At 33.0% G+C, this 24,481-nt stretch overlaps 1 protein-coding gene and 1 long non-coding RNA gene across 2 annotated transcripts in view; one reads left to right on the plus strand and one right to left on the minus strand.

Annotated features, from left to right (window-relative positions):
• Nucleotides 1-24,481, minus strand: part of LOC107462360 (probable serine/threonine-protein kinase SIS8) — an 81,061-nt gene that overhangs the window by 13,269 nt on the left and 43,311 nt on the right. The gene's annotated exons all lie outside the window — the stretch shown is intronic.
• On the plus strand, nucleotides 16,494-19,446 carry LOC107462361 (uncharacterized). Its single transcript, XR_001586778.3, has 4 exons — nucleotides 16,494-16,652; nucleotides 16,744-16,797; nucleotides 16,874-17,032; nucleotides 19,168-19,446. It is a non-coding gene; the product is annotated as an uncharacterized LOC107462361 (long non-coding RNA).

Raw genomic sequence — 24,481 nt, forward strand, 5'->3', positions numbered from 1 at the left:
AGGGTATTATTTTATTTGGATCGTTAATAATTAATGAATATTTTCTTCAACATAAATTGAAATGTTAGTAAAGGAAGATCGATGAAAGAGTAAAATGTGTACAAAAAATATCTAAAAAAAATCAAGCAACTTTTTTTTTTTAAGGAATAACCAAACAACTTTATATATTAACAGTATTAGTAAATAAAAAGAACCAATGCTATTATTTAATTATGTTTCTCCGAATTATTATAAAATATTTAATTTTACAATACCTTAAAAACATATACAAAATTATATGTAATTGACTGATTTTGTAAGTTACTTTTACATTTAGAATTCATTAAAATTAATAAGTTTGATGTCATGTATTTGCATCTTTAATGCAGCATTACTGTTATTAAATGTAGTAACAATGGCCGGGGACCATTTCACTCTATTTTGCCATTAAGTCAACGGAATTGTTCTAATGGTGTGGAAAGTGTGATTTTCATTTTAATTGATTGTATCCTTTCTTCCCCTCATACATATATAACCAATTATTTCGCATAACATAGACTCATCTTAAAAAAATAGATTGAAAAAAAATTAAATTTTTTCAAAAAATTGAGTTTGAATAATTGAATAAACTCTTGAGATATTTTATTTGTAAGTAACTACTATTCACAACTCACAAAGACATTTAGTTTTGTTTTGAATTTATTTATTTGAGTAAAAAAAATTATAAAAAATAAAATATTTTTATTAAATTTTAAACATGTTTAGATACATGTCTTAAAAAGAGTACTTTTATTAAAAATAAATTAATTGTTTTTTCTCTAAAAATCAATAATATCTTATTTTAAAAATAAAAGTAAGTACAAGACATTTTTAATATTTAAAATTTCTTTTTAAAAAATCTATCTAAATAAAGAGTGATTTTTGTCATTCTTTAAATGACAATATATATTACTTTTTTATTTTATATTATTTCTAAATTATTTTTAATAAAATGTTTTATAAAAATAAAACAATAAAAAGAAAAGATAACTTAGAAAAAAATGACCAAAAATTAACATTATCAATTTTTAAAATAATAAAATTATTCTCCAAATTTTTAGTATTTTAACAAGTATATTATTAATTCTTATATATCACTTAAATAGAAAAAAAAACACTTATCCTTTGAAAAATAACCGAGAATTCTAATACATTCTTCTATTTTCTAAATAAAAAAGGGTTTTTCATGTTTTAAAAAATGAAAAAATAAATTAACACTTTCAATTGTTATTCAAATACTTTTAGTTGAATTTATGTGAAATATAAATAAAAAAATATTAAAGACCATCAAAATATTTTTTATCATCACTTATTTATTAACTCAATTTTTTTAATTTAATAATTTAATAATATATTTTATCTCATATTTTAAAATATTAATAAATAATTAATAATAAAAAATAATAAATTCTAATTCGCCATCTAACATTTCTGTATAAATAACTATAGAAGTGAATACAGGCAGTCAGGCACACATAACTAAACAAAGACTTTGAAGTTTGAATATATGTGGAATAGCAGAGTCCTTTGGTACTGGTAGGTACAATCTTGGTGGACCCAAAGGTCAATGGACTCCAGCCAGTCCAAGCCTGATAAATCAAGCTGCCACACACGTGGGGTATTAATATAATACCAAGTCACCAAAATATTTGGCAATTATTATAAATTGCTTATCATAATTTTTCATTTTTTTTTCTTTTCTAGATCTCTTATCACATTTTCTTTGCCCTTATCTTTGATTCTTCGTATAATTGCTATCGTATATTCTTTTAAAAAAATATTTATATACCGAAAAAAATCAATCATGAAATTATTGAGTATATATTTATATATTATTTAATTTATTTTTAATGTATTATATTTTAATATATATATATATATATACAAAATAAAGAAATTAAATAATAAATTTTAGTATTTACATTCACAATAAAGTATAAATATTAAAAACAAATTAAAAGGAAAATGATAATGTATTATTGTGATTAAATTTATGAAAATAAAAAACGAAAAAAGAAAATATGAACACACCATACTTTCTTTATTTGCTTTTTCTTTCTCTAACGATATGCTCATTTTAACATGCTATGCACTGACAATAAATAAAGCAAAGTTTTAAACTCTCATCTCTAACTAATTTATATTTGTAAGAATGTTTCCTAACAAAAAAATAGTGTAAGATTTTTAAGATGTTGACTGTAATTTAGTTAAATATTTTCATTACTATATATTTATTATGAACTTATGATAATATATAATTAAATCTTGTGATTTTTATATATTAACATTGTATACAATTAAAAAAATTAATTATTTTATAAATTTTTATAATTTTATCAAATTTTTAATTAATTTTTTATTTTTTTTAATTGTGTCCGTATATTATTTATTTTTTTTCAATCAAGTATTTATTGACATTAAACATCTAAAACATTAATAAAATGTGAATTTACTTACTTATCCATACTTTATATTTATAATTTTTATCTTGGATTTGGATCCTCTAAAATTTGAATTTTACTTTAGAGAATAAAGTGTGATATTTTACCCTTAAATAATTTTTCTTTTATATTTATTTTTGGTCCTATCTATAAAATTAATAGTGAGACATCTTAAAGGATCCAAATCCTTCTACCTTTATTGCCTTCTACCACTCCCCTACCTTATCTACTATCTCCTCAAACAACCCAAACAAATAAACACGTAAAACACTAAAACTATCACAAATTACCTTATTTGGAGTTATTCAAATTCAGTAACTAAATTTTAAAGACTGCAATTGAAGCAGTTACTAGAAACTCTAACCTAGCAATCATGAAGTTACAAGTGATAATAATGTGATTGTACACCAAAAATATAAATTTTTTGTATAAAAATAATTTTAAGATGGTTCAAAAATATGGTAAAAAAAAGTCTAATTTCAGCTAAAAATGTTGGGTAAAAAAATGAAATAAAAAGAACATATTGAGGAGTTGAATTTTTTTTTAGTATGCACTAAATCGGTAGAAGTAGATTGGTTGGATTTGAAGTGTAGAGAGTGTCATCTAGTTAAAAAGAAATCAAACTAGATATTCATTCACTAACATCACATGTCACGAGCACCCTTTTATTAAAACTTTAACCTGTGGAAATAAACTTTTTCCATTTTTAGTTATAAAAGACTTGAAATGTTGGGAACATCCAACACTATTTTCTGGCAACTATCCTATTTAGTAACGAGTTTTGGGATAAAAAGGAATAGACTAGACATCACATTGTAACTATTAGACAATAAACTTCCTCCTCAAAATGGCTTTACACTATAAAAGAACCTCAAGTCACCTCTAAAAAGGACTTTTTTTTTTGGTTGAACTTTGAAGCTCATATCCATTCTTTTCTCTCCTTAAATTTTTTTCATTGTTCTTCATTTTGTTCATCAACTTCATAATAAAATTAGCATTCGGGACAAGATTAATAAACTCTTATTCACTCTAAAAGAGCTCATTTATCCTCTTGTCACATTAGTGGAGGTCTTAACACTCATTCTCCACCTCTGTTTCTCATCATTAATTCTTCTGTTGCTTATTTTATTCCTCACAAATTTACTTATCCTTGATCTCTTATTTTAATCTTTTTTCACTTAATCTATTTTCAACAATTGAAAATTTTTTTTAGGGTAAAGAACACTTCCACGTTTAACTTCACTTTGTCTTCTCACTTAGTATGATTCTTTTTCTTCTTCTTTACTTTTTTTTTTCAGCTTTGCTCCCCATTTTTTTGTTACCATATGATGTGTGCTCTTATTCTTTTGTATAAGATTCTGGCACTTGAACTTTTGCCATTATATTTTTAATATTTTTGGTATTCTGAAACATATTCTAAACTCTTGTTACTCTGTACTCGTGTCATGAGCTCTTGTTATTTTGAACTCTTATTATTTTGTATTTTTGTTACTCTAAATCCTTGTGATTGTATTCTTTATCTTTGCATCTGAATATAACTCTTTTTGTTCTCATATAAATAGGGATGGAACTGGGGGCGAGTTTTTGCCCTACCCGACCCTACCCCGCCCTCCTTGCACTCCAATACTATCCACTCCTCCCCTACCCGTGAATAGTAGACTGCTCTACTCTAATCTACCTCCATGGGTACCTGTCCCGCCCCTATAAAAATTAAATAATATTTTAATTCTTAGACATTCATACATAAATTAAGGTAAAAACTTAAAATTTATAACTAAATTAAAATACAAACATAAGATTTATACTATTTGATAAATCAGGTGTTTGGTGGATCGGTAAGGTGAATGACGGAGCAAGGAGATGAAAGGATTTGAACCTGAGCGTGAGCTGCTGGAGTGGTGCATTTAGCCTGTGCGTCGGCATGTTGGAGTTACCGGCAAGGACACTCCGATGCTAAAGTCAGAGTCTATACGAATAGGCGGCCAATTAGGATTAAAAGAGTGACGTACCTCTGGGGAGGGGTAGGTCCCACCCTATTTATACTTTGTATCCAGGTGGGCCCATTGTGATCAGGTCCATCTTTCTGGAAGCTTCTGCTATGTAACAACCCCATTTTTCGAGTACGCGAGATCTTTTCTGAAGGCACGGATTTCTCAGGAAGATCAGTATAGGGAACACCTCTGATGTATCATCAAGCATATCAATCTTCATTGTCATTATGTCATCCTTAAGCCAAAACCTCTTTTGAGGTAAGCTCGACAACGCGGTCACGAAGAACCTAGTTTTTTAACCGTATCGATTAGGAGTTTTGATTCTAGTTTTCGTAAATAGTCTCTGTTTGACGAACCGGACTCGATTCATGAGAGAAGAGAGATAATAGTATAATATTATCATTATATTAGTATTATAATATGTTTGAATAATATTATAAGGTTACCTGGTCTGTTTTAGTTAAAAATAGAAAATCAGTTTAACCGGGTTCACAGTTTACTGGTGCAGCTTAGCACCAGTACTCTCTGATGACTTTAGCAATGTTAATACCTCATCATACATGTTCTATTCTCATATTAAATATGTTACTAGTTTTATTTATGCTAGTAGCTCAGAAAATAATTTTTAGAGATGTTTTTACGAGTGTTCCGATACATATAGTTTTAGTAGTTATACACCTGAGATATTTTAATATTATTTTAATCCACCTCCAAGTCAACCAATCACAACTCACCCTACACCCCCAAGACCTCCAAGGCTGTCTCATTTGCTCCTTGTGGCCGAAAATAGTTAGAGAGAAAAAGAGAGAAAAGTTCTTAGTTCCAAATCTTCAAAGCTTGATTTCTTCTGAACTAAAACTCAAATCAAAATTTCAATTCGACCAAAATGATCATCCCTTCTTTCTCTACATAACCATATAACATATCAAGGTTGGAAATAAGGTGAGATGTCTGTCTCCCTCCCTCTTCAATTCGGTTTTCAAGGAAAACCATGCTAAACATGTGCTTTTCTTGGTGGTCTTCCTTAGATCTCTTGCTTAGCTTGATCTGTGAGCCAAGAATATTCAATTCCTAGTACGTTTAATATGAGGAATTCCTTCCTAACATGTTGATTAAGGTTTGGTCAGTTGAGATTTTATAGATTCAAAGTTGTTCTTGATGTGATTTAGGAGGAAAAAGTGCAAAAAGAACACCTAAAAGCATAACCAGATTTGACGCAGCAAATCAAGGTAGGATTTGGTAAAATTAATCTTGATTAATTGTGTTTGAGTTGTGTGATTATGATATGGTTTGGTTATGCTTGAAATTGATTATTTATATGAGTGATTCTTGTTGAAATTTTGGTGAAATTTTGATGAAATTTGATGATATTCAAGCTATGAATGCATGTTCTTATGGCTGCTGGAATTTCGAACCCTAACCTTTAAATTGGGGTTGATTTATGTTGAAATCAAGTGAAAAAGATGGGGCTTTAGTAGCTGCCAATTTATTATGAATTATGGTAAAAATTGGTTACTGAAAAGATTGAAAAACGGGTAAAAACAGAGAAAGAATATGAAAAATTTATGAAGAACACGAAAAATACTTTGAGTGTGGTGAAGAACAATGAAAAATATCTTTTTTATCCTTAAAAGGGCAAGGAAGTAAATATTTTGGTGTTTGGGGTTATTTTGTAATTTCCAAAAGTAAGGGTGGTTAAAATAGAAATATTAAAAGTTACAGGTGGTAAAAAGTGAATTTTAAAGGTTAAAAGGTAAAGATAAGGTAAATTTAGAAAATTTAATAATAAAATAATACGAAAAAGACATTTTTTCATAAAAGCTTTAGAAAGACAACTTTGAGTTCAGAATCTCATAATTACCTTTAAAAAATACCTAGAGAGTGGTAATAACATATTAGTGAGGTAAAGACAAAGGACAGATAAAAGGTTGAAGAAAAGATAAAAATTGAAGAAAAAGTTTGTAAAATTTTAATGACAGAAACGAACAGAGACTAGTGAACGAACTAGGAGCAACATAGTTAGTTCTTGAGTTGGGCCTAGAATTAGGTATAATATGAAAAGTTAAACTGTTTCAGTATAGATTTAATGAACCTATACTTGGGACACGGTAACTATTCATACCGAAATTTACATAAGCTATAAATACATACATTAAACAAAGAAAGTAGAGTAAAGAGATATGGAGAAAAGAGTAATCAGAGCAGAGTAAAAAAACAAAGAGAAAAGAGTAATATGATAAAGAGAATAGAGAACAAGCAGAGGCGTTGAAACGTCATTTGTTGCATTAAGGCAACTCCAGAGATATTTGTATACTCATCTGCTGCTTTTCTGTTGGCCCTAGAGGTCCTGTAGGCCCAAGTTTACCTACAGAGAGTTGTTATTCCTGTAGGCCGAAGTTTACCTGCAGTGAATATCAATTATGTATCTCAGAGTATTGCTCCTGTAGGCCGAAGTTCACCTACAGAGAGTTGTGATTCCTGTAAGCCGAAGTTCACTTACAAGGGCGCCATTTCTGTAAGCCGAAGTTCACTTACAGGGGTGCCATTTCTATGGGCTGAAGTTCACCTACAGAAAGTTGTTGCATTATGTTTAGACTATTCCTGTAAGTCGAAGTTCACTTACAAGAGTGCTATTTCTGTAGGCCAAAGTTCACCTACAGAGAATAAGCCATATCTAGGACTAGTTCCTAGGTAATGTGGGCTGTAAGGTGTAAACCGACACATGAGCTCATGGCCTGCATAGGACAGACATGCATCATATTTGGTTGTGCATTTTCTCTGTTATGATTGTTGTATGAATGTATGCTTTTCTTGTTTGTATTCTATTCTGTGTTTGTGTTATTTTCTTGTATTCTTCTGTTTGTGTTCTGCTTTTTGTTTTCTCTAATTATCTATTTTTTATTTACCGCTTCTCGGTATTTTGGTTTCGTCTGCTGAACAACACATAATTAATGAACTTAACTAATAACCTCGAACCTACTAAGAATTCCCCAATTCTTACCCCTTCTCTCTCCCTTCCCCCTTCAGATGGAAGCAAGAGTACCCTTCCGTAGTTCGTTGATGATCATTCTGCAAAAAGAATTTCGCTCTAGATAGTCTTTTGAGTCAAGAGTGAACTCTGTTATCTGTTTATATGCATATACCGTGGGACCAGTCGACATCTATGCCCCATTTATCTATGAACTTTAACCTAAGTCTTCCGTACGACGTTGCTGTTATGCGGCCACTCAATAAAGTACCAGTGGTATACTCTAAGACGATGTATGATCGTACAGAGGAGTAGTAGAAGATGTTCCACCTTTTGATGACGTTCCACCTGACTTGAGTTTTGAAGACCTAGAACGTACTTTCCTTTGCTTTAGTAGTTTAGAGGGACTAGGTGAGTATAGAATCTAGGCTAGCCTAGATACCAGCTTAGGGACTTCTTGAACAGGTCAGGGCCTGGGATGTTGTATGTATATATATGTATATAGATATTATTTAGCTATATCTAGGAGTATTTTAACTAAAAGTCTATACTCTAATAAAGGCTAGATCACCGAATATTGTCAACTACTTGTGATGTATTTATGTGTGGTTGTTTATAACTATTTTATCTGTTATCAGTTGTGAATTGATTATGAATGATTTTGTTTATTAATCCAAATATTTTTAAAAAAAGTACCTCACAAAATAACTACGCTTTTAACAATGAATCAGGCTCATATAATAAATGATAGATAATAATTAGGAAGACAAGTTGGTAGCGCTCAGTTTCTAGTATGATCATGAAGTACCAGAAATTGGGTCGTTACATGCTAGCTGTCCAGGTTCCTTGTGGAATTAGAGGTGACGTGCGAGTTGTCTCCTGTCTCGAGTCGGTGGCTCGTAACCAGACCCGGCTTGTTAGTGAGTTGGGCCGGAATATATACAATATCAAATAATGTGAAATTAAAAAAAGTTAATATTTGATCACTACAATTCAACACCATAATAAAAAAATGCATCATTAAAATATAAAAGTATTCCATCCTTATTTTTTATCACTTTCCACATCTTCATCATCAATTAAAGTTTGAAGGTCAAGATTCAAATCTAAAAATAAAAAAGATAGCAATTAATAAATTAATTAGTATTATATAAAAAATTAACATAAATGAATATTAAGTAACATATCATCTTTACTCCCTAAGGCTGCCCACAACCAACTTTGGCCACACATCAAAGCTTCAATTATGCTTTCTTTGAGCTTTTCACAATGAAAAAAGATTACATGACCACTTGTACTAAAAGCATATTCAGAAGCAACAGTAGATATCGGAATGACATATATATCCTTGGCTATTTTTGCAAGAAATTTAAATTTCATTTGATTGTTCTTCCACCATTTCAAAATATTAAAGTTAGGATCATTTAAAGGATGAATTTCCTCAAGATAACGATCAAACTCAATATTTACTCATGAACTCTTTGTCATTTTTCTTCTTTTAAGATACACCATATAATCATCATCCTCAAATAGGCTTATATTTCCATTTTTATCAACTTTTTTGTACCAACATGTGACACATCAGAGTTCATTTTTTGATTGTATTCATTAACCAACTCATTACACAACTGATGAATTCTGTCAATTTATTTAGAATATTCTATTGGATCTGGATACATTTTTTTTAAATTAAAACTAAATCCCAACCATCTTGTACCTAGGATCTAAAACAACAGCAACACCCATAATACCATGAATATCAAACTATTTAAGTTAAGCATTATGATTAGTAAACACAAAGTTCATACAAATGATAAATCATATCATAAATGCACAAAGAACAGAATGCACAACTATAAAATTAGAATAAAATCAAAAGTCAGAATGCATAAAAATGATAATTCAAATCATAAATGCACAAAAATGAGAATGCACAATTTCAAAATTCAGAATACATAAAAATTATAAATGAAAGCATAAATGCACAAAAATCAGAATGCACAATTACAAAAGCAGAATAAAATTAAAATTCAGAATGAATAAAAATGATAAATCAAAACGTAAATGCATATAAAAAAGAAAGCATAATTGCAAAATCACAATAAAATCAAATTTTAGAATGCATAAAAATGATAAATCAAAGCATAAATACACAAAGATCAGAATGCAAAATTGCAAAATTAGAAATACAGTATAACAATGGGTTTTACTCAAATCTATAACATCAATACTATACTATTCTACTTTTTTTTTCATGTTGAACAATTCTACTCTTCAAAAATTTCCAACCTATAGTAATTTTAAGTTTTCTTCAACACACATAAAGCTTCATACAATACTCAACCTGAATTTAAAATATCACAATATACAAGAAACTGAAAATGCAAACTTAATTCCAATGCTTATTGCAATGCCATTACATAATCTAACAAAAATTTAAGAACAAAGAGACAAAAGATAAAAACTTGCAACTATAAATAGCAATTAAAGCAACGGGAATTGAAATTAGCAATTATGGGTCATGCAGATATATTCAAAAAACAAAACATACACATAAGAAGAAGAGGAAGAAATAGAGTAATTTGAAGGAGACTCAGAGAATGCAACTCCTTCATGTTTGAAGCTTGAAAATAACCAACACAGTAAATTCTAAAGTGCACATTAACAATACTTTTCTAAATCCACAATCTCACAAAACAATCCTCAATGCAAAAAAGAAACAAAAACAAAAATGGATAGAAATGTTGAAAAAGGAAAGGAATGAAATAACTTGCGCAGTGACGGTAAGGATAGTGACAACAAGGAGAGAAGTGGGAGCGACACCGACGTAAGCTCGGTGAGGGACAGCGGTGAGGTGACCGAGGTGAATGAGGAGGGTTGGTAACTGACAACGACTGTGATGATGCCGACCAGCTACAGCGACAGAAGGAGCTGTGACGATGACTGACTGGTGCAGCAGAGCAGAGGCTGTGGTCCTTGGAGAAGAGTTGAAGAGGTGAGTTTGGTTGAGGATTGGGAACTGAAGTGAGTGGCGGTGAGGATCTGAGCCCTAATTTCTAGGGTTGGTGAGCAACTGCGGCTGTGACAGCGCCGACCAGCTACAACGACGGGACAAGCTGTGACAGTAACTGACTGGTGGTTTGGTGTAGCTGAGCAGAGGTTGTGGTCCTTGAAAAAGAGCTAAAGAGTGAATTGGTGTGAGTTTGGTAAAGTTGGGAATTGAAGTGAGAGTGGCACTTTAACCCTAATTCCCAAAATTATATATATATAAGGGGTGAGTCGGGTACCTGTGAGTTCGGGTACTACTGCCATCCCTATATATAATCCATCTCAATCCCCATGTATATTGGATTGTTAATTCTAAAATTAGCTATAGGGATTCCATGACGAAGGTCCTTTAACTTTGCAACTTTAAATTTCATATTTTCATTTGTATATGTTTTCAATGACATCACAAAATAAAAAAAAATTAAATTAAAAATTATGAACAATACTCATTTGTAACTAAAAAATAGATATTTAAAAATATTTTAAAAGATTTTTTTATAGCATAATCATGAGTAATTTGATAATAAATTTCTTTTAATTAGAGCATTTTACTAACGTAGTGTTTAATATTAGTATTCTCTCAGAGTTGTAAACTTATAATATCATATAATACTTTCATATATTTCACCTAATGAAATATGGTATTGTGAGGATATGAAGAATTAGTGGTCTTATCAAGTAAAGAATATGATGAATAATTTTTTTATCTTTGATTTTTTTGTTTCATTTGATAACTCTTTGGTTGCTTTCTTGACATGAAATGTTCTTTGGCTTTGTTGATACATAGTTGAAAACTTTTGAGGATATGTCTCTTTGTGAATTGAGGAAAGATTTGCATTGAGTGTTCTACAATTTTCTCCTTTATATTTTGAGTTGGTGGTGTTCTTGATTTTTTTACTGCTGGAATTGTGATGATATTGGTACTCTTTTGATTTTGCTACTGGTGTTGAGTATTTTTGTCGTTGATATTCATGTGATCTTAATATTCACTCTATTTTGTTGTTGTTGTTCTTTTTTCTAGGACTTGTTTCGTTTTGTTGCCATGCTTCATGGAAAATAATTTGCTGGGATAGTAGATAGTAACCCAGAGGTCTCTAATAACAGTTTGGGTACCGAATCTTATATGGATGATATGGACGATGTTTCTCAAGAGTATGCCATCGAATTTTCTGAATCTGTCCCCCAACCTTGGGTTAAACCATCAGACAAGAGGGTTACTTTTGTGGATCCTTCTCTCATTAAAATACCTTTTCTGGACCCTCTTTCTTTTGGCTCGTTATTAGTTACGAATAAAACTATAAAATCCGGATTTGATTCATTAGATTGTAAAGTTTTAGGTGAATTTATTGAGAAGTTTTCATATCAAGTGGGTCCTGCTTTACTTCCTTCTCGGCTAAAACGCCAAAAATTTTCATGGATATCTTTCAAATCTGAAGCAGTTACTCACGTGAATATGGTTTGATAGAAGTGGGTATTCACAGTATTATTTAAGGAGGGTGGTGATTTTGTGAGGAGATTGAAGTTTGTTGGTGTTGCTGAGGCTATTCGCACATCCACAGGTTAGTTGTTCTCTACCATCTATTATCATAATTGACTCTCATCACTTCTTTATTTTGTTGCTATATATTGAAAAATGGCTAATTGATTTTTTCTTGGCAGACTTAGGTGTTCAATAAAGTGGATATGATATGAGTTTACTTTGGCAGCGGTGGTGTTCTCAAACTCACACTTTCCTGACTTTTTGGGGGTGAGTTTTTACTCACTTTAAAAGATGTTGCGGTTCTTCTTCAACTGCCAGTGTTTGGCTGTGTGAATCTCACTATTCTTCACTCAGACTCTGATTTATTTAAGCTTGCGAGACATCTTTAGGTAAGTTTAAGTGATGTTGACCGATATACAAAAGAATTGTCCAAGAGTAGGCATGTTAAAAAATCTTCCTCCAAGGATAAGCATCCAAAGACTCGTGGGTCCTCCAAGCAAAAAGAGGTGGTTGGCAAGAAGCAAGATTCTAAGAGAAAGAAGATTACTGTTAAGTATTCTTACTCTAATTAGTCTCGTTATTTTTTTTTGGTGATTTTCTCAATGGTGAGTTTGTCCCTGCTCCTGCTGTTCCTTCAGATCTTTGGGAAGCTGCTTTTGTAACTTATTAGTTAAGTAAATATATATTTTTGAAACCGTCAGATGAGTATATGAGCCACGGGGTGTTTCTCTTAGCTTGCTTGATCGCTGAAATGTCTGCTACTGGCTTTTCTCTATCTGGGCAGTTTATATCCGTGGCTTGATCAATTTTCTGAGCAACTCAAAATTGCTCATAGTCGCTTTCTGGTATTGGCTTTCATTGATAAAATATTTCTTCAATTCTTTCTTTTTGAGCGGTTCTCTCGGTTTGCTCCCATCTGTAAGCCTCCTATAATTCTTCCGGACAAGAAGGCAAGTCCTCGTGCTTGGATTTGGGGTTCAGTTCGTCCTTTTAAATCTTTGGAGGATCTTATTGATTTAGAGGAAAATTTTTATTTCCTCCTATACACGACCTCTTAAAAGCCTAGTGCATCGGTTTTTCATCATATATATTCTACTGATCTTGAATATGACCACAATGACATTTTCACTGGTAAGGAAGGGCCTTATGACTTTTGGCTTCTGTGTAGTTTTCCTATCCATCTTCCTGATTTGATTTTTATAGATAAGAACTTTCATTGTGGAGCTTTTATCTCTCTAGTAATCTATCGCCCTGATAGGGTAAGTCGTCAACTAGGGTGGGACCAAGATTGAAAGGACGTAGAGCATTTTTTTTTTCACTGAAAAAATTAATGAAAAATGTTTAGTTTCAAAATGAACTCCCAGAGTACAATTCTTGTTTAATTGTTCCTCTTGATAGAGATGGGGAAGTTACAATGGAGTATGTGGATTACCTTGTGCATATGAAGAAGTATATTAGACAATATGAGGGTACCTCTGCTCCAGATGTCAAATTATTTGTTCTAGTTTTGATCAAGAATCCATATTTGATGACTGGCAATCTTTCTCATTCGACCATTACAAGTAATATTTGCTCTTTGCTAATTCTTGTTTTTGTTTCTTCACTTTTTGTTTCTTCTTTTTTTTTGGCTTTGTGTATTTGACTGTTGTATCTTTTGTGCTGGTGTTTTATAGACTTGGACGCCAGGTATTACAAACATCCACCTTTTTCAAAGAAAAAATATGATGATTTTATTGTTACAGCTGAAGCGGTCAAGCGTGGTAAAGTACAGGGTTCAAATGTTAAGATTGCAAAGAGGTCTCCTAAGAAATCACCTAGGCCTCCCATTGATGCTACACCTTCACCAATTTCTATAAGCTTGGGAATTTCTCCTTCTTCGACAGCCAAAGCTAAAGGTTCTTCTACTACTGCTTGCTTTGTTAAGTCATCACAATCTCCTGATAAGGATGTCACTAGCTTAATTGGATGTGCTGTGAAGCGTATGTCTCATAGGTTTTTAGATAAAATAAAGACAATTCCCAATGCACCTTCTGATCTAGTAAATATAGGTGATGAGAGCTCTCAAGAGGGGGTCAGTGGAGACTCTCCTAATTCATCTGCTATTGGCAATATTTTTGATGAGGGTACTATCCAATGTGTTGCTCAAGATAGCCTCCATGCAATAGCAAGTTCTAAGAACAATGTTGGTATTGAGTTAGGTATTACCTGCCAAGAGAATCCTGCCAAGGGAGTCCATCTGAATGGAGGTAACACCCGACTCAATGCCAACATTGTTCTTAGAACTTGCTACTGCTTGAGGGCTATCTTGAGCAATACTTTGGGTAGTACTCTCATAAGGGAAATTGCCAACAGTAGATGAATTAGAAAAGTCTCCACTGACCCCTTCTTGGGAGCTCTCATCACCTACATTTACTGGATCAGAATCTGCATTGGGAATTGCCTTCATTTTACCTAAAAAGCAATGAGACCTACGCTTCACAGCACTTCCAGTTAAGCTAGCGACATCCTTACTAGGAGATTATGATGACTTAATAAAGCAAGCAACAGCAGAAGAACCCTTAGTTTTGGCTATCGAAGAAAGAGAAATTCCCAAGCTAGTAGAAATTGGTGAAGGAATAGCATCAATGGGAGGCCTAAGCAGTTTCTTAGGAGACCTCTTTGCAACCTTGATATTTGAACCCTGCACTTTACTACGCTTGAGCACTTCAACAGTAACAACAGAGTCATCAGATTTTCTCTTTGAAAAAGGTGGATGTTTGTAACACCTGGCATTCAAGTCTACAAAATACCAGCACAGAAACACACAAAGCCAAAAAAAAGAAGAAAAAGAAAGTGAAGAAACAAAAATAAGAATCAACAAATAGCAAATATTACTTGTAATGGTCGAAGGAGAAAGGTTGTTAGTCATGAAATATGGATCCTTGATCAAAACTGGAATAAATAATCTGACATCTGGAGCAGAGATACCTTCATATTGCCTAATATGTTTTTTCATACACATAAGATAATCCACATACTCCAGTGTAACTCCCCATCCCTATCAAGAGGAACAACCAAACAAGGATTGTACTCTGGGAGTTCATTTTGAAACTGAACATTTTTCATTAAATTTTTCAGTGAAAAAAAAAAATATGCCCCACATTCTTTCGATCTTGGTCCCACCCTAGTTGACAACTTACCCTATCAGGGTGAAAAATCATTGGACAGATCAAAGCTCTACAATTAAAATATCTATCCATAACAATCAAACCAGAAAGAGAAGTAGGAGAAGTACATATAAGCCAAAAGTCATAAGCTCCTTCCTTACCAGTGAAAATGTCATTGCGGCATGTTCAAGATGAGTAGAATATATATGATGAAGAACCAATGCACTAGGCTGGTAAGAGGTCATGTACGGGCGGAAACAAAAATTTTGCTCCAAATCAATAACATCCTCCAAAGATTTAGAAGGATGAGCTGAATCCCAAATCCAAGCACAAGAACTTGCCTTCTTGTCTGGAAGAATTGTAACAGGCTTACGGATGGGAGCAAACTTAGAGAACCACTCAAAAAGAAAGAGTTGAAGAAATATTTCATCAATAAAAGCCAATATCGAAAAGCAACCATGAGCAATTTTGAGTTGCTCAGAAAATTTATCAAGCCGCGCATATAAACTGTCCAAATAGAGAGAAGCCAATGGCAGACGTTCTCCTCTAGCAATCAAGCAAGCTAAGAGAAACACCCCATGTCTCACACACTCATATGCCAGTCCCAAAAACACAAATTTACTTAACCAATAAGCTACAAAAGCAACTTCCCTAAGATCTGAAGGAACAGCAGGAGTAGGGACAAACTCACCATTGAAGAAATCACCAAAAAAAATAACGAGACCAATAGAGTAAAAATACTTAAAAGTAATCATCTTCTTCTTGGAATCTTTCTTCTCGCTAGCCACCTTTTTTTTCCTTGGAGGACCCACGAGTCTTTGGATGCTTATCTGTGGAGGAAGATTTCTTAACACGCCTACTCTTGGACAACTCTTTTGCATATCGGCCAGCATTAACTAAACTTATTTGAAGATGTCTCGCAAGTTGGGCAAAGAAGAGTGAGATCCACACGGCCAAACACCAACCATTGAAGAAGAATCACATCTTCTAAAGTGGGCAAAAACTCTCCCCAAGAAGTCAGGAAAGTGTGAGTTTGAGAACACCACTGCTGCTAAAATGAACTCATCATATCCACTTTGTTGAACACATAAGCTTGCCAAGAAGAAATCAATTAGTCCTTCTTCAACATATAGTGTAAACCCTGCTAAAATCGGTAAATAATTAGTCAATAAATCAAATTTTAAATAGGAAAATTAAAAATACAAAACTAATATCAAAATAGAATAGAGCTCGTCGAAACGAGAATTTTGATACTAATTTCGAAAAATTTGGCCCAAAATTGGGCCGGATGGGCTGAACTAGTTGAACCGGACCCAAAATGGGCTCAAGGCCCAACCGAACCCAATCCATTAAAGAGGCACAGCTTCTTATTTCCCTTCTTCTTCATTATTCACGCTGGGAAACATTTCATAGGGGGAAGAAGAACACAAGCAAAAAACCTAATCCTCACTTTAATTTCAAATCCATGTAACTTTTGATCCGGAGCTCCGATTGACGAACCGTTTGTGGCCACGCGTTCACCGCGATGAGCTCTATAAAACCCATGGAACAATTTAGTAGGTAACTCATTATTTCTTTCTCAGCCAACTTCCCCTAATTTCGAAAATTCATGAACAATTAAGTTAAAAATTGTTCAATTCTTGTGTTCTAGGTTCAAGTTAGCTTCCGGGACTTATGGGTTCAAGCTATTGAGCATATGGGTATGGTAAGGATACCCTAACCCTAGCTTAATCTTGTATTTATTATGGGAAAACTGAAATTGGAATATGTATATGTATTAGGTGTAGATTAAGTGGATATATATGCATTGGAATTTAATTGGGAATATTTAGAGGCTTGTTGGTGATCAAAGCTTAGTTTGTGGCTGTTTTACTTGAGCTTGGAGGGGCTGTAATTTTATGTTGAGAGGCTGCCTTGGGTGAATTAAGTGATCGGCCAAGGTATGGTTTAAGTTTCGCACGTTTAACATTTACAGTGTTGTGAAAACTTAGGTTAGAGGAACCATAGGATAAGTTGAATTGTTTGTTGTATTTAATGATTAGCCTTGTAATGTTGTTGGAATAGATTTATTGGTGGATTTATATATTGGATTATGAGGTGTGGAAGTTATTAATGGTGTGCTCTTATATTTATTTATGATGGATTAGGTTTGGTGTTTGCTAATAAGGATGTAGAGTTGTGTTGTGGTGGTATTGCATATTCTGTAACTAGTTATGTAATGATCAGAATTGCATGAGATCAAGTTTGGGCTAAACTTGGGAATATAAGGAACTAAACTGGAAAATTTGGGACCTTTTTGTTAAATATACAATTTATGGCAAATTTTTAAAGTTAGGTTGTTAAATCTGTCCAGCAGCAGAAAAGGTCAAACAGGGCAGCACTTTGTTTGTCTTGCTGCGACTTCTACGAGTTGAGTTTTGGAGCGAAACTAATTTTTTTATAAAATTTGATTAACTTTATTTATTTCTCTAAAACTTCAGAATTTTAAGAGTTGAGGATTGGGAGTTGTGAATTTTTTAATATTGGTGGTCAAAGCTGAAAAGAAACAGATTTCAGCAAGCTATGCATCAACTTCAAATACTTGTAACTCTTAGAATTGAATAGCAATTGGGTTGCAACCAAGACAAACTTGTTTCTGGATGAGCTAGGAGTTCCCAAATCAAAATTTAGCTTAATTGGAGTTTTGTAATAAAAGTTATTCAAATTGAAAGGTACTAAGCTTGTTGATTTCAAAAACAGATTTTGACTCATTTTTACTTAACTTCCAGGTAATGTAACTTCTTCATTAAAAATGGTATTAACTCAGAAACAATTGAGAAAGAAACCTGGATGAGTAAAGTTTAACTACATTAATTTTTAAAGTCATTGGATTTAACTTGGATTTTATATTGAATTTTGAATATCACATGCTGCTGCTGTTTTTCTGGTTTTATGCACTGTAGAGTAGTCACGGTTTTTCCTTTATTCCTGAGGCTAGAGAAATCAGAAAATTATTATCTTTAGTTTTTTAGAAAGCTTATTTCAAGATGAACGCCTGGACATAAAGTTTGTGCAATTCCGAGTTCATTTGTTATATTAAAAATAGAAAAGAAAATAGAGTGTCGAGGATGTCTTAGTGATAGTCATAGGTTCGAGAAGTTAAAGTTTAATCTTCGTGTGATGTGATTGATTCAATGTTAGAGTTGGGTTGATTTTAAGATTATTCAATATTAAGAAGTTTGAGAAGAATTTGATAAATAGTTTGGTCAGGACTTGGAAAAGATAATCAAGATGAATTATAAGGGAATGATGATGAAAAATGTGAAAGGGAGGTTGTTAATAAAAGGAGTTAACATGCCATGGCTTGATGAATGATTAAATAATGATTATGACTATGAAATGGCTTATGAATGATGATATCTGAGATACGAGTTTCCCTGGGTAAAAACCGTGGCTCGCCACCACGTGTTCCAAGTTGATTCTCGATACTCTGTTAACCTTACGTCGTAAGGGTGACCGGGCACGTATAAATTCCCGGGTATGGATAACCCCCATTGAGTGATTTATATGATGATTGAATGTGAACTCTATGCATAGAATCTTGGGGATGCGCGACGGGAGACAGTCTAAGATTTTCGGACTTGTCGGGTTGGCTGGATAACCGACAGATGGGCCCCATCAGCCATAGGACAGACATGCATCATATGCATTGTTTTGATTGCTATGCATTTCCTGGGTTTGCCTAATTGATATATATCACCTGCTATCTGTTATACTTGCTATTTGTACTATCTGCTCATTACTTGTGCGTGACCCTGTTTGGTTGCTTGTTTCTGTTGCATTGTGGATGATGGAGGGATGGAGGAAATGGAGAAATAGTTTGGTGTTAGATTAGGATTGAAATTGAGTAAGTTAGGTAGATTTAGAATACCTACCCCTATTTATATCTTCTAATTAGTAATTAAGTTGGATAATTGTATAACAGAGTTCTAGGATTGCCTATGGCATTCTCAGGACCTTATTTATTATACGCGTGGCACTTTTACCATGCTGAGAATCTCCGGTTCTCATTCCATATTGTATTGTTGTTTTTCAGATGTAGGTCGAGAGGCTCCTCGCTAGGCGTCTGGATCCTGGAAAGCGAAGTAGTCCTTGGGTGTATTTTGGTTTCTATTTGTATATATGTATATATATGTGTAGCTTACTCTCCAAGTAACTTATGTACGTTGCTCCTCTTAGAGGTTGAGGGAGAGATAGGAGTTTACTTTGATATTTTGGTATATTTTGGGGACACTTATGTATGTTTATATGTATATATGTATCCTCCGGCCAGCCTTAGCTTCGCAGGCTGAGTCAGGGGCTAGTTATACTGTTCCTTGGCTTCTCTTTATCCTTTCGTTTATTGTTTTATCATGTTCCTATTAGGTTTCTTAGCACGCAAGTAATCCTTTCCTGAGCGTTGCGCTTTTTATTTTGCGATTTTGTTTTACCCGTTTTTCAAGGCTCCTAGTTAAATAACTTTTTCTTTATTATTATTATATATATATTACTATTCTTAAAGGTCGTAATACCTTACTATCTCAGTCTTATGACTTAAGCATAATACTAAGTATTGGTAGGGTATTACATATAGCAACAAAGTAAAGAGATAAGAATAAATTATGTTAATAGATGGTAGAAAACAACCAACCTGCGGATGTGCGGATAGTCTCAGCAATACCAGCAAACTTCAATCTGTTCACAAAATCACCACCCTCCTTAACCAATACTTTGAAAAGACTGTGGTGGAGAAAAAAGAAAAAGCCCTAATAGAAAAAATGATGAACATGCTCTTATCGCTTCCTGCCTTTTTCCAAATTCAAGTTAAGTACTCAAAATTTAAAACACATCAAAATTAAAAGGGTAAGACTTCTCTAAAATAGCATGTATATTACTCTTCATGATGTGTCACATTTTAATTGGTCATTATCTTAACCATAGTTGCGTTATTTTATAATTTATTATTTGAGATTGGTAATGATATAATTTCTTAAAAGATCAAAACCCAACTCCTGTTAATTGAAGCACATTTTCGCACCTCCATTCTTTCTTCATCACTTTATCACGTAGCTTCTGTAATGACCCAATTTTTAATATGTCTAGATTATATCGGAAACTAAGTGCTACCAATTTGTCTTCCTAATTATTACCTATTATTTATCATATGAGCCTGATTTGTTGTTAAAAACGTAGTTAATTTGTGAGGTTTTTTTTGACAACGTCTGGATTAATAGACGGAATCATTCATAATCATTCCACAACTGATAACAGATAAAACAGTTATAAACAACCCCACATAAATACATTACAAGCAGTTAATAACATTCAGTGATCCAGCCTTTATTTAGGTATAGACTTTTAGTTAGAACACCTCCAGATATAACTAGATAATAACTATATACATATATATACATACAATATCCCAGGCCCTGACCTGTTCAAGAAGTCCCTAAGCTGGCGCCCAGGCTAGCCTAGACCCTATACTCACCTAGTCCCTCTAAAATACTAAAGCGAGGGAAAGTACGTTCTAAGTCTTCAAAACTCAAGTCAGGTGGAACGTCATAAAAAAGTAGAACATCATCTGTTACTCCTCTGCACGATCAGACATTGCCATATGACGTCTCTCTGGTACCTCATCAAGTAGCCACACAACAGGAGTCTCGTACACAGGATTCAGGTCAAAGTTCATGTACAAACGGGGTGCAGACATTGGCTAGTCTCACAGAATATACATATAAACAGGTAACAGAGTTCGCTCTAGACTCAGAAGACTACATAGAGCGGAATCCTCTTTGCAGAACGATCATCAACGAACTACGGAAGGGTACTCTTGCTTCCATCTGAGGGGGAAGGGAGAGAGAAGGGGTAAGAACTGGGGAGTTTTTAGTAGGGCCGGGGTTATTAGTTGCGTTCATTAATTCCGTGTTGTTTAGCAGACAAATAGTAGAATACCGAGAAGCAGTAAACAGAAGACAGATAAATAGAGAAAATAGAGAAAGCAGAAAGCAGAACACAAACAAAAGAATACAAGAAAATAAAATGCAAATACAAGGAATAGAATACAAACAAATAGAGCATACATTCATACAACAATCATAACAAAGAAAATGCACAACCAAGTATGATGCATGTCTGTCCTATACAGGCCATGAGCTCACGTGTCGGTTTACACCCTGAAGCCCAACATTACCTAGGAACAAGTCCGAGATATGGTTTCCCTTTGTGTCCTTAGTGCATACGTCTCGGTGGTAAGAATACCACTCCTTCGTGACTACCGACAATCGGCGCAAAGCTCGACCCCATAATATACGCACAAGGGGAAACAGTGATCCTCAGTTCGTGGGCGTCCCCGAGATCAATTCATAAACAAAACAATGATCCTCAGTTCTTGGGTTTCCCCGAGATCAACATACAACAACAAACACGATCCTCAGTTCGTGGGATATACCCGAGATCAATACTCAACAATACACTAATCTTCAGTTTGTGGGTTATACCCGAGTTCAACATACAACAGTTCGTGGGTTATTCCCATAATCAATGATTATTAGTTCGTGGGTTATTCCCGTAATCAATCATTATCAGTTCGTGGGTTTTTCCCGCATATGAAATAGTTAACAGATCATAGGTTTCCCCGAGACCAATGATTACTCTACTCTGCTTACTCTTTTCTCTTAGTCTCTTTACTCTGTTTTGATTACTCTGTTCTCTGTATCTATATTACTCTTTTTCTCTTTACCTCTTTACTTCACTCTGGTTACTCTCTTTTCTGTGTTTTTCTACTCTGCTCTGATTTTTCTGCTTAACGTATGTATTTAAATCTTATGTACATTTCAGTATGAATAGTTAGCCTGTCCCAAGTATAGGTTCATTAAGTCTATACTGAAACAGTTTAACTTTTCATATAATACCTAACCCTATTCGCAACTCAAGGACTAGCTATGTTGCCCTAGTTCGTTCACTAATCTCTGTCTATTTTTCTGTTATTTAAACTTTACAGACTTTTCTTTGGTTCTTATCTTTTCTTTAACTTCTTATTTTTCCTTTATCTTTACCTCACTAATATGTTCTTACCACTCCCTAAGTGTTTTATGAAGATAATTATGAGATTCTGCACTTAAAGTTGTCTTTCTAAAACTTTTACAGAAAACTGTCTTTCCCGTATTATTTTATTATTTTTATTAAAATACTATTTTTAATTAAATATTATTATTTAATATTTTATTATTATTTATTATTTTATCATTAAATTTTTGAAAATTACCCCACTTTAACTTTTAACCTTTAAAATGTACTTTTTACCACCCGTAACTTTTAATTTTCTACTTTAACCACCCTAACTTTTAGAAATTACAAAATAACCCCCAAAACACCAAAATATTTACTTCCTTGCCCTTTTCTGGATCAAAAAGGTGTTCTTCATTGTTCTTCACCACACCCAAAGTGTTCTTCGTGTTCTTCGTAAATTCTTCAGATTCTTTCTCTGTTTTTACCCCTTTTTTAGTCTTTTCAGCAACCGATTTTTACCATAATTCATAATAAAATTAGCAGCCACTAAAACCCCATATTTTCTACATGATTTTAACACAAATTGAACCCCAATTTAAGGGTTAGGGTTCGTTTTTCCAGAAGCTACAAGAACACAAGTTCATCGCTTGAATTTTATCAAATTTTATCAAATTTTCACCAAAATTTCAACAAGAATCACTCATATAAACCATCAATTTCAAGTACAGCCAAACCATATCATAATCACACAACTCAAACACAATCAATCAAGATCTGATTTTTCTGCTTAACGTATGTATTTAAATCTTATGTACATTTCAGTATGAATAGTTAGCCTGTCCCAAGTATAGGTTCATTAAGTCTATACTGAAACAGTTTAACTTTTCATATAATACCTAACCCTATTCGCAACTCAAGGACTAGCTATGTTGCCCTAGTTCGTTCACTAATCTCTGTCTATTTTTCTGTTATTTAAACTTTACAGACTTTTCTTTGGTTCTTATCTTTTCTTTAACTTCTTATTTTTCCTTTATCTTTACCTCACTAATATGTTCTTACCACTCCCTAAGTGTTTTATGAAGATAATTATGAGATTCTGCACTTAAAGTTGTCTTTCTAAAACTTTTACAGAAAACTGTCTTTCCCGTATTATTTTATTATTTTTATTAAAATACTATTTTTAATTAAATATTATTATTTAATATTTTATTATTATTTATTATTTTATCATTAAATTTTTGAAAATTACCCCACTTTAACTTTTAACCTTTAAAATGTACTTTTTACCACCCGTAACTTTTAATTTTCTACTTTAACCACCCTAACTTTTAGAAATTACAAAATAACCCCCAAAACACCAAAATATTTACTTCCTTGCCCTTTTCTGGATCAAAAAGGTGTTCTTCATTGTTCTTCACCACACCCAAAGTGTTCTTCGTGTTCTTCGTAAATTCTTCAGATTCTTTCTCTGTTTTCACCCTTTTTCAGTCTTTTCAGCAATCGATTTTTAACAAAATTCATAATAAATTCTCAGCCACTAAAACCTTATCTTTTCCACATAATTTTAACACAAATTGAACCCCAATTTAAAGGTTAGGGTTCAAAATTCCAGCAGCCACAAGAACATGCATTCATGGCTTGAATATCATCAAATTTTATCAAATTTTCACCAAAATTTCAACAAGAATCACTCATATAAACCATCAATTTCAAGTACAGCCAAACCATATCATAATCACACAACTCAAACACAATCAATCAAGATTAATTTTGTCAAACCGTACCTGGTTTTGCTGCTCCTAATTCGGTTATGTCCTTAGGTGGTCCTTAAGCACTTTTTCCTCCTAAATCACATCAAGAACAACTTTAAATCCAAAAACTCTCAACTGACCAAATCTCACTCAGCATGTTAAGAAGAAATTTCTCACCTTAGAGTTTCAACAAATTAACATTTCTTGGCCCTCAAGTCAAGTTAAGCATGATTCCTAAGGAAGAACATCAAGAAAACACATGTTTTGCATGGTTTTCCTTGAAAACCGAATTGAAGAGGGAGGGAGACAGCCATCTCAGCTTATTTCCAGCCTTGATATGTTATATGGTTATGTAGAGGAAGAAGAGAGGATCATTTTGGTGAAATCGGAATTTTGATTTGAGTTTTAGTTCAGAAGAAATCAAGCTTTGAAGATTAAGTGTTCATGAAAGTTTCTCTCTTTTCTCTCTTGTTATTTTCGGCCAAAATGAAGAAATGAGAGAGCCTTGGAGGTTTTGGGGGTGTAAGGTGAGTGGTGATTGGTTGGCTTGGAGGTGGATTAAAATAATATTAAAATATCTCAGGTGTATAACTACTAAAACTAGGTGTATCA

The sequence above is a fragment of the Arachis duranensis genome, chromosome 8 (genome assembly GCF_000817695.3).
Source record: "Arachis duranensis cultivar V14167 chromosome 8, aradu.V14167.gnm2.J7QH, whole genome shotgun sequence".
NCBI lineage: Eukaryota > Viridiplantae > Streptophyta > Magnoliopsida > Fabales > Fabaceae > Arachis > Arachis duranensis.